Below are 12868 nucleotides of genomic sequence, written 5' to 3' on the forward strand. Positions count from 1 at the left end.
GATTAAACTACGTACTAATAAAGGAGGAAAAAATAACAAGATATGATCAAATTAACACAAACCCTAATTCCTACGTAAGAAACACAGTAAAACTCCCAGAAAGTGAGACAAGATTTCTAAGAAAAGTCATGAGACAACATAACAAGATACTTGACATAAAAAAATGATATCCTTGAAGTGATTACTAAAAATAACGATAAAATAATGATAATAAATAAACAGATAATACAATATGGAAAAAGAAAATAAATTACAAAACAAACACCCAGTTCGGAGTCAACAGAAGACAATTTTATAGAGCATTAACAGATACGGTAAAATCTGAAATTAAGGCAGATAAGAAAAATATTGTGAATTTCTGGGCAAATATGTGGGCTAAAAGCACGAAACTTTAAAACTTGAATACTTATCTGCGCAAAAACGCGCTCGAAAACACAACACAAATGGTTTATATCTCTGAAACAGAATTTATCCAGATCATCAACTACCTGCCTAACTGGAAAGCTGCTGGATGCGATGGTATATACAATTTCTTCATCAAAAAATCACAAAATAACACTTAAAATTATATGAAACAGTAAAATCAATATGCGTTGAAAACAAAGAGGTAAAAAAACGGTTCTACTTTGGGATCACATACCTCATACCCAAACAAGAAGTTTGAAATGGATCGAAATTCAGACCTATAACATGCATGTCAAACTTATATAAATTAACAACTAAAGCTGTCAAAATGATACTACAGAAAGACGTCAAATGACGAAACCTACTATCAGAAAACCAACTTGGTACATTCAGAAGAGTACAGGGAGCTTAAGAACAAGCCATTATAAACGTTGCAATAAACAGTGAACATAATAATGAATTACACGTAACATGGTTCGATATAAAAAAAAAGCATTCGACTCAATCGACTACGAGTACCTCCTGTCCTGCTTAAAAAATCTTAACATACAAGAATGGATGATTGCCTTTATATCCGTGTTAACAAAAAACTGAAAGTTATCCTTAAGAGCAAACAATAAAGAAATTTTGAAGAACAAAATTGAAAAGGGGATTATTCAAGGGGATAGCTTATCTCCACTACTGTTTGTTCTTTTTATGGATCCGCTAAGCCGCCGATTAAATGAAAAGTTTCCCTCAATAGCCATTAACTTTGATAAGAAGGCATTTACAACCAATCACTTCATTTTCATTAACGATTTAAAGATTTTGTTAAAAGAAGAAAGTAACTTAAAACTAATGCCCAAATTAGCAAATAAAATTCTTCGGATGTATCGGAATAGAATTTTAACGTTACCAAATCAGCTACTAACAATATCAATTGCAAAGAAAATTGCCACAGTAATAGAAGGAAAAGATGTATATAAATATCTCGGGATACTGGAAGATTCCAAATCGAGAACGAAACCCGAAACGATGGATAAAATTAGAAAAGAAATGCTAGAAAGAGTAAAAAGCATTTGCAAAATAAAACTAAATGGTTAAAATATTATAAAGGCAATAAATGAATTTGCAATATCACTGATAAACTACTACGTGGGTTTATTAAAGCTAGAACCAGAAGACTTTAGAAAGCTAGGCGATATGTATAGGCGGATAATAATATAAAATGAAATACACTTGCAACCATCTAATAAAGATGAATTGTATCTCAAAAGAAATTGACTAGGACGTGGATTGGAAAATATTGAGTTTAAATCCGAAAGAATACTCTACATACTATATAAATCTCTAAACCAAGAAAAAAGACAATCCCCCAGAAAAGCCGCAATATTTAAATTTGAAAATATAAATGCAACACACCTATCCGTAATAAATATATTCCTCAAAACAAAATATGGCCTCGTTGACATAGAACTTTCTGGCTTGAATTAAAACAAAAAGAGAGTTTATTGTGTAAAATAAAACACTACATCAAACTCTCTTCGATGTTCATAAAAATACATCGCTTGAAATATTAGGATCCTCAAAGTGGCTACAATATGGAAATATCAGACCACTTGAAGAAGCGAGATTCTTCTTTATTCAGGATAGAAACGTATTTTTTGGAGAAAGATCAAGGTGCCCGCACTGTAACGACTCAATTAAAACTGTTGACCACTTGGAAAGCAGATATAAAAAAATGCTTGGTCATGACTATACAAGAAGACACAACGAGATTGTAAGATGTCTTCACTTTATGTTGGCAAGAAAATACAATTTCAAAAAAACCAAAAAAATCTTCAGACACTCTGTACAAGAAATAATGGAAAACACATTCGCGGAGATCAAAGAATATACAAGAATTAAAACAGACATCAAGTTATCATATGACAGACATGATATTTTTGTATATGACAAAAAGTAGAACTGCATCACTCTGATCGAAATTGGCGTGACAAGTATTGACAACATAAACATAGTTGAAAACGAAAAATTATAAAACATGACCTGCTAGCATCTGAACTGTCATTAATATACAGGTGAAAGAAAAAAATTTACACATATGTTATAGCATGGGACGGTATGGTGACACGATATCACAGAAGATACCTGAAGGAACTAGATGTCACATACCAGGTTGTATCATATATTCAAACCTTGGGATTATGAAAAACCAACGAATTAATAGGTATCGAAATTAGAAAAAAATTGAAGAAGACTTTAGAGAGTGAAACGAGCTGAAAGTATAAATACGCTGTGCGTACAAAGAATCAGGCAAGCTTGCCTAAGAACAAAAACTAAAATTACGACCTTAAATATGGCCCATAAATAAAAAATAATAAGATAATAAAAATTAGTATCGCTTACAAAAGAAAGGCCCTATTTATTTGTAATTAATGGGATGGCATCTCACGAACAATAAATTATTATAAAAAAATATTGATTATAAAACAATATGCGGTTAAAAGATATATATGCAATACAAAAAAGCTGTATATTATATAAAATAAATAAAAACACACATTTATCGGGAAAAGATTTTTTTTGCTAAAATAAAAATATAGGATAGCTAAGCTTTTAGCTTAAAAATCGCACATAAAAGAAAATTTAATTTGTAAAATATGACTATAAAAATTATAATGCAACATAAGATATCTACGCGCACTTTTATATACTAGGCTTCAATAAAGGATTGGAATTTAATTACTTCGTGCCTTAATAAGACCAATTCATTATTTCTGATAAAAAATTTTGTTAAAACCTTGCAGAAAGTCATTCAGGACAGTATATCATCAGGGAACTAATTAAAAAAAGATATATGGTCTTGACTGCTCACTGGAAAATGTAATAAGGCCGAAATTACTACACTTTATACACTCATGCAAACAAGACTGCAAATCTCGCAAGAAAAAATGTGAACATGGTCAATATAATATTTTCTAATAAACGAACCAGAAAGATAAAAGAGAATAAGAGAGCCAAAATATATATACTATCGCATCAAAGACTAGATATGATTTAATATGTAATATATTATAAACTGTCTATACTTTAATAAAAATCTTTAAATACGTATAGAAGGTTGAAATTTATTTCAAATAAGTTGAAGAAAAAATATTTTTTTAACATAATAAACAATCTTCGATTTGCATATATAAACTAAGAATGGTTTCAAAAGGTATGATGGGATAACAAAATACCATAATTAGTATATAAATAAGTTGGAGTATCTAGCTCAAGCTTAAACACTACCATAAATTAAAATATATCATCATACTTTTATGCTTATAATTTAATATTGTAAAAATGCATTTGTTAGAATTTTAAATTATGAAACAATCTGTTTGTATTTTTATCTAAAGTTTTACAAGTACTGCTTTAAATATTTGCTTTGAGTAATTATTTATTTTCTCTTTGACATTTTTGGCATATCCATCTAAGAGCGAGATGTAGTCATTAACCCATATATAAATTCGCAAGAAAATATAAAAATTGTAATGGTGTTTTCCTAAAAAAAATTTTGAATTGAAAGACTAAAATCAATATTTACAAGAAAAAAGAACATGTGTAGCACAACTGCTGTAATAGCATCTTTATCTTTTTTTAAACTGTGAACCGTATATTTATATTAACATGATTATTGTAAAAGATACAGTTAAAATTTTGTATTGTGCAGATATTAAGTAACAGACACATAAAAAATATTATAGGGGGATTATTTATGTACTTAAGTATTTTCTAAGGTGTAAAATATATGTTTTATGTTGATTATTATTTTATACATGGTGGCGAGTTTGAAATTTAGGGTAAAATATAAAAATTATTTCTTATATAATTTACTGTTTAAAAACGAGAAATAGCCATGAAAACACATTGAATGTTATAGTTTGATGTTTTAATGTATTTTAAATATAAGTTTTTTGAAAAAATTTACCCTAGCAATATTTAAGGCTATAAAATAAACAGTAGCTGCATTATTATACTAGGTCTAAAATATTCGCAACGGAGCATAAATACTTTTAATATAAAATGTAATAAGATAATTGAGAGCCTTAAGAAAATATTAAAAAAAAATACAATAAATATAACGATTTAAATAATGTTGATATTATTTTTATTTTTTTTCCATAACTGTCTAAAGACATTATTTTAACTTTATGCTGTAACTGTAGTTAGTCTACGTTATATATAATGTTAAATATTTAAAAAATCATTATTTTATAGAAAAATAATTTTACTAAAAAAATACTTTCATGTTTTTATTCTTTAGAAATAATATAATTATAGTTTAGTTAATGTTTAAATTATTTTCAATATTCTTTTCATTCTTCAAAATTCTAAATCGCGAGATTTTTTAGAACATAATACAGAAAGTCCTAATTGTTATCTCTTTTCACATTTTTATATAATTAACTAGCATTTTTTCTTGCACATCTATAAATAACAAATCTAAAAACAATATTTTATCTAAAAAGAAATGCTTCTGAATAATTCATGTATAACCTATGGCTTTTATAACCTTAAATTCAGAAATAATAACTATCGATGATGCTTTCCTGCAATAAAGTTGTTAAAAATTATAATATCAAAAAGAGTTTGCTTAATGGTAAAATTTAGATGTTTATGCAATTTTTTTTAGTTCGCATCCTATATACCGAAGCTAAAACAATTAATAGATATTTTTTGTAGTGAAAAAAGAAATGAATATGTGTTTAGACGTGATCGATTATTTTGTCGATTTTTATCTTTTAAAGGTTTCTGGACATTTTTAATCCCCTTTCTTAATGCTTTCACTTTCAGAAATTTTTATACTTAAATTTTATTTGATTATATTGCATATAATTGAAGTATAGGAAATTTAATTAAATATTTTTTGTGAAATTTTTTATTTTTATACCATCTGAGGTAATCTATATGTGCCCATGGCAAGCTTTTGTCTATACGCTGCATCTGCAATAGCAGCCGTTGTTTGGTCAATATACATTCCTTTGTTCTTAAACATAAATAATAAAATCATAAAATAAAAGTTTTTCAACATACGTATTTGCTCCATTATCATATCTTATTTATGTGTTTTTAAATAACTTTATCAAAAGAATTATCCTGAAACACTGTAGTATAATCAGATTACATAATTACTAAATAAATTTTTTTTGTAGATTAAAGATAATCAATGATAATTAAATTTTATTTTTAAAATTGGGTTCAAATTCTTTTCATTTATTTTAATTAACTTCTACCTTAAAAATATCATTGAAATTATTAAATAATTACAAACCAGGAATATATGCCTACATTACAACGATAACATGCGGTGCGAATTTTTTTATTTAGTTCTAATTTTTTAACACAAACTATAAACAGGTTCTAAATAAAATTAATTTTCCTTTAGCGTATGATTTATTAACCTCTTAGCTGTTTGTATTGTATTTTGACCGTTTTTAATAAAATAGACCAGAATAAAGATTTGTTTGCTTAATTGATTTTGATTTACATTATAAAAAGAAAGCTCAATTGGAATGTCAATGTCGTTTAATTTACAGGGTTTTAAATTTAATTTGTCGGGTTATAAACTAACTCCCTGTGATTTGTTCTATTATAATTAATCCTTTTTATATGCTAGTCTTTATGATTTTTGTGTTTTTTGACATAATATTTGTAGTATTTTAATTTTTTTTTAATTTTTTGTGTATTTTTTTGAAATACTGATTTTATATTTTCCTTTTTTTAATAGATTAAAAAAATGAATAAACAACTTATAAATTCTCACAAATACGAATATAATCTAATGTATAATCGAAGTACCTAGCATCGAAAGTTGAAAAGAAAATCTAGAAATCAAATTAAAAAGGGTCCAGACCAAGTGATAATATGACATAAATTTGTTTTTATCGGTAATTCAAAACTTTTTCTTTTTGTAAATTTTTACCAATTTATAAAAATATGTGTTTCTTTTCAATTATCACATGAAACTTCATAATTGTATGATTCCACTTTAATAAACTTATTTACATCGTCTTATTTTATGATGGATTTTAATTTGTATTTTAATATTTGATTAAAATATGCTTGGTTGATTCCCCTTAGGCAGAGAATATCTATGATTTGAATATATTATCCTACATCTTCTTATATACTTCTCCCTTTTCAACACCTATTAGGTCAAGGTTTTTCCAAATCTGTATTTTGAATGTATTTTTGTATTTAGTCTGTTACTTATAATATTCCACCACTTTTATTACATTCAAATACCACCTCGTACCATTTTACGATATCAGATAAAATCTTTTTCATCTATAGGTCTTATAATTATGCATAAAAAAGGGCTTTGGACATGAAAGTTTTATATTTAAAATTCTATAAAAAAATTGAGTTGATAATATAACAAAAACCTAATATAAGAAGCATCAGAAAAAGTTTATCAAATAATTTATATATATTTATGTACATTTATAAGTGTTTTTAATTAAGGAAACGTGCTTTTTTGATTCTAAATTTTTTCGTTGGGTATAAACACAAACATAATTATCATTATCTCCATTTGGTATATATGGAATCAAAAGAAAATAAATTTTTACCCCAAATATTTGTAAATCTGAGTAGATTATATACTATTGATAAATCTTAATAATTTTAACATGTTATATGATTATATTCTATTTATAAATGCATGCCACACTTCCATAAAAATATGACTTATTTGTAAAATAAAAACTCTCTATGCCTCTAGAATGTTTCATATATGCATTATAAAATCATGAAATAAAAGAATTAATTATTTTTCTTTTTTTGCTGAATAACAAATATGTAAATTTACCAGATAAATATGAAAACCATAAATTCATAACATTTTGCAGCAAATTTAACGTGAAGATGTCTCTTAGAATATTTTTCTGTGTTGATAAGTACATGTTTTATGCAAAAAAACCTTTTTATATAAGTAACATTATTCCACGTTTCATAACATTATTATATTTTCTACTTTAATAACACGTTGCTTGCAACTATAAGAAGAATAATCTTTAGTTTTTGAGTCCACACAATTTTACATATTATTTATTATTTTTAACTGTTTTTTTGGTTTATATTTATTAAATATAAAATTTTATTAAGTATTAGTTTGTGATATATTATTTTGTCTAGACGGTTTAATATTGGTGAATAAAAGTTTTTCCTAGTTCTTAAAATTTTAAATTATACCTTTAAAACTTTTAGTTGAGTAACAGTGAAATATATGTTCAGAAAAAAATGACTTATATGGTTAGAATCTTTGTTTTTCATACCATTTTTGTATAAATCTGCTGGTTTGATTCGACTAGTCTATGATTATTGTAAATAATTAAAGAATCTTGCATACTGCTTTTAAATAAACCTTTAAACAGCTCTGATTTGCAAATAAAATAAACCACTGTTCATATTCGGTCTGAATGTGTTCTTATTCGATATATTCTTTTTGAAAATTTATAAAAATATTATTTAGTGTTTTTTTACCTTACTTGTTAATGGATAATAGATATGTTCTTTCCTGGATAATTTTTATAAATATTTCAATACTTTTAAATCTTGGTGTGAAATTTTTAACATGGCTCTTATGTTTAATTTTCTAAATTCCCATTACACCCTCGTAAATCATTTTATAAATTTCTTATATATAACTTGCATCTTTCAAACACAAAAATTTATTTAAATATTTGTCTTTCTGACTATGATTTAATTTCGAAAATTAATTACATAATTTGATTATGGGGGACAAAAAGCTTTGATTTTTCTCTTGAATCATGTAGCTTAACATGATATTATTCAAAAAAAAAATTATATTTATTAAGAATTCGGTTGAAATTAAAAGTAATATTTCATCATTAAGGTCGAATGGCGCCTATTTATTAAAAAAAATATTTTTCTTGCGTATTTACTGCAAATATAAATATAACTGATATGTAGTCTTTATCCTGTATTTAAGATACAAAATTATATACCACATAATATTGGAATATTAATTTGCATCTTTGTGTTTTTGGCAATTATAATAACCTGTGACCAGTGATCGTGATCATTGTGTCTGACTTTCCGTGTGAAATCACGATTTCTAAATCTATTGAAATTATATGATCAAACTAAGACCTACATAAATGATCTGTTCCTATAAGAACAGGTGATTTTAACTTCGTTATCATAATCCGTCTCTTATGTGCCATTATTAGGTAAAATTTAGTATGATTCTAAGCCTTAGGTTTATTTTTTTCAAAAGTCTGTTATCATTTTTTTATTCGATTTATTATTTAGCGATAAATTTTGAGATATAAATTAACTTTCAAGGTTTCTTAAATTTTAATGAAGTCTAATAATGTACTATATTATATAAAAAAGACTTTTGCAATCAAAATCTTAATACTGTATATTTTACACTTTTATTTGAATTCATATTTAGTTTTGTGTATCCCCATCTGCAATTTGATTTTTTATTAAATAAATTAAGTTATTAAATCATTGCTGGTTCATAGAGAAATTATGTTTTTATTTAATAGCAGAAATGAATATGTTTTAAATTTACTATCTTTATTTTTCTTTTATAGATAGTATAAAACTTATCAACTATAGTTAAATTTCATGATCCGTTCGAATTTTTGAATTATAAGTGTATATTTAAGGGTTTTTATTGTCAATACCGTTTTTTTGTTTTAAAATTAAATTGTTAAGATTTTTAACATGGTTGCAGCTGCATATCTCTACTATTTGTATTGATACGCTAAGAAAACTTGATGCAAAATTTAATTAATTGTAATCAATACTGTTTGCATTATTTGTGTATTGTATTTGTTGATTTAAAATATAATTTTACATTATGTATTTTTAAAAGATACAAATAGTAAATAAAATACAAAAAAAAATGAATATACCCTGTTCGTATTAGCATAAAAACAGTTGAAGCAAGCATTTTTTAATATTTAATCATATTGTACTAAATTTCTTAAGCGTTAGCATGATAAAAAAACTTATTTTAATGATAAAATCGTGATATTTAGCACGTAATAACCAAATACAATTTTATTTGTAAATTTCGGTTAAGAATTTGTAAATATATAATTATGCAAACAATACTTTTCCAGGTGGCAGTAATAATTATGTATTTATTGATGTTTCATTGTATATCATCTAGTGCTTTATTACAATAAATGCTGAAAAATTGTTTTCAATAATTTAGAATTATCCTTGCATGTCTGATTCTACATAAATATATTAGTGGGTAAGAAATTTTCTGGATTATTATACGATATAAATTTGTATTATGAAAGTATTAATATAAAATATTTCTTGCTGTTTTTAAGGTTATGCGTGTAATTCTTGTTCTTTGTTTCATATAAAATTTTTTTTTAGAACCAGAAAATAATAAAAATGCAAAATTCATAAAAAGACAATGTAAATCCTCAAATTATAATAAATCTTAGTTATATATATGCATTCTATCTTTTTATATCTATTTTTTTCGTTTTTTATTCTATTACACACAAATTGGGGTGATGAATCCCCTTAAATATCTTCACTATACAAAAGAATCAGAAGTGTATATAATAAGAGGAGTGCATATCATTTAATTTTTAAACTGTATCGTTATGTGTATTTTTTTGTGTCTTTTTGCATAAAAATATATGTAAAAATTGAATTTAGAATCATAGGCTTGCTTTCAATGCGCATTATTATGTTGATATCGAGAGCTTTGCTGTATCTTCTGCTGTAGTGAATATATTAAAAATCACTCTCATTTTCGTGGCTATTATTTTTTATATTTTTAATCGTTATTTGTGTTCGCATACTCATGGTTTAAATTTATAAACAGTTAAGAATATCGCTGATATTTTATTTCAACTCTTATTCTTGAATTTAGAAGGAATATTACGACTTAAAGGGCAATATTCAATTTTTGAAATTTTTTAGTGGTTTTGCAGAGTTTGAAACACAAAAATAGTCGTTATATTTAATATTTAAAAGGAAAATATCTAAATCAGAGAAATATCTATAAAAGATAAGTTTTAAAACGTAAATTTAATATCTGAAAATCTAGCATTTCTTTTTAAATTTCTTAGAAGATTAAATATACATTTATTTGTCATTTGAAATTTATTGTGTTAATGATAATGATATGATATGAATTTTTTGCAATGCTATTCGATAGATTTGATCGTCTATGAAATAATATAAAAATCAATATTTTTAACATTTATTTTAAAATATTTTTATAGTTAAAATATATAATTATATTCTAATATTTAAAAATAATTTAAAAATTTTAGTGAAATAAAAATTATTCTATTTGATATAATGTTGATATGAATAGCCTTTTTTCAACATTTTAAAAAAAAAACTATTAATTATATAAAAAGGTATTTATTATATAATTTTAATAAATAAATATTTCAATATATTTTTAAAAAATTCCGGTACATTTTTGTGGTTAATATTTCGCTTTTATGGCCTGGCATGAATAAAAATCAAGAAACTAGGTCTAACACATTTGATGTAAAAACTAACTTCCTTAGTATAAACAGAAATTACAATCGTAATAATATTATTTTGCTTATCAAGCGTTTTATAATTTAACTTGATTGTTGTATCCGAATTACAGCCAATTTTTTAATGGAAACATTGAATGATTTATTTTTAAAAAAAAATGGATCTAAATATTATTTTTATAAAGATATGTCTACTTTGAATAAGTAATCTAGAGTCTATCGAAATAAATCTTAGAAAATAGAAATTACGATTTGATTTACGTCTACATCTGATAAAGCTATTGTGTATTTAAAAGCTCCTTTTGAATGTTATGAATCAGTGATTGTCATTTTTTGCGCTCGAATTTGAACTAAGAATCATTTTCTGTTGATAATTTCGCCTCTTTATTCTTCATTATATAAATGGTACAATATCTGCTATAAATGATCTTTCTTTAGTATTAAAAGGCACCTTTTAAGCTTCTGAAAATATGAAAGGATATGTAGATTTCTATGAATCCAAAGACTGCATTTTAGTTCATACATATTTATAAGTATTGTTTTGCTGCTATATTTATTATTTATGGTGTAAAATAAAAGTAATGTGGTTAGATAATAAATTTGAGTTGATCATAATTGGAAGGGTGAATGAAATGTTATCATAATCAAAACGGAGTTCAAAATCCATAATATGTGCGAAAGGATTTCACAAAAAAGAATTCAAGTTTGGAATATATAACGTTTATCGACTTTTTTAACACCAAAAGTTATTAAATGGCTAGCTGCGATGTATACTTTACAAAAAAATCCAAATACAGTAAATTTTAATGGCATCTGATGATTATGCCTAATATTTTAGATTTGCCATTTGTTCGGGTTAAGAAAAATAAATTTTAGACATGTTAGCTTTTGCGCTGATTTTAGATTACTCATAAAAAGCTTTTTTCGTCATATGTTCCTATGATCGGTAAAACAACAAAATTAAGTTTTTCATGTTTAGATGTCATTAGAAAAACTCAAAAGAAATTATTATGGATTCCTGCTCATATGTAAAAATTTCAAACGTTGATAAAAAAAAAACAGGAAACATCGATTAAAATTATTCTGGATAATGACACTCCACACGTCCATAAAGCATCTTCTCATGGAGGTTTGGCCTCTTTAATAGTAAATGATGCTTATTTTATCGTTTAATATGTTATAGGCTAATGAGAGCTATGCAAATGTCATCCTGAATGATAATAAAAAAAACGACCATGATTCTAATTTTATCTGAAAAAGTGCATACAAATGCTGTGTTTGCCCAGATACGCACTTAAAATACTGCAAACTTGCTAAACTAAGATAAAGCCATTATAAAGTGTGCTACAAGAGATCTTTTGATAATTTTTAGATGGAAGTAAATGACAGGCTTGTTGAATCGTTTAAAAATAGTTAAATCAGAAATAAAAAAGAGAAATCGGATGAATCCTAAAAAAATACCGAAAACTTTAAAACTATATCCCCTGAATTTTTATCATAAGGAACATAATTTGCATAATATAGAATGTTAGAAATTTATTTATTTTAGAGCTAAATTAATTGTTGTTATTTTGGTTTTTGCTCACAAACATAACTAGTTTGATGTCTCGTGCGCATAGCGAATTAAAACATCCGCTATATACTCCTCTCTATAGTCTTCTTCAATTCCTCTCTTCCGTTCAAGACACATTAATTCAAGGATTTTTCACAATTTCAAGGTTTTAATATTGCATCAATCTGGTTAGTTAGTTCGAGTTCTTATGGATACCTTTCATCTAATTGTGTCACCACAACTTCCAAGTTATAACATAATGAATAATTTATGTCACATACTTTCATATAAATTACAGCTCTGATTCTAGCAGATCATACTTTCTTAGTTTGTAATGTTAAATTATATTGATTTTTTATATTTTTATAATCTATCCTAGGTA

Source organism: Rhyacophila brunnea, unplaced genomic scaffold (assembly GCF_057557595.1).
Source record: "Rhyacophila brunnea isolate RB1 unplaced genomic scaffold, BYU_Rbru_1.0 scaffold_93, whole genome shotgun sequence".
Lineage (NCBI taxonomy): Eukaryota > Metazoa > Arthropoda > Insecta > Trichoptera > Rhyacophilidae > Rhyacophila > Rhyacophila brunnea.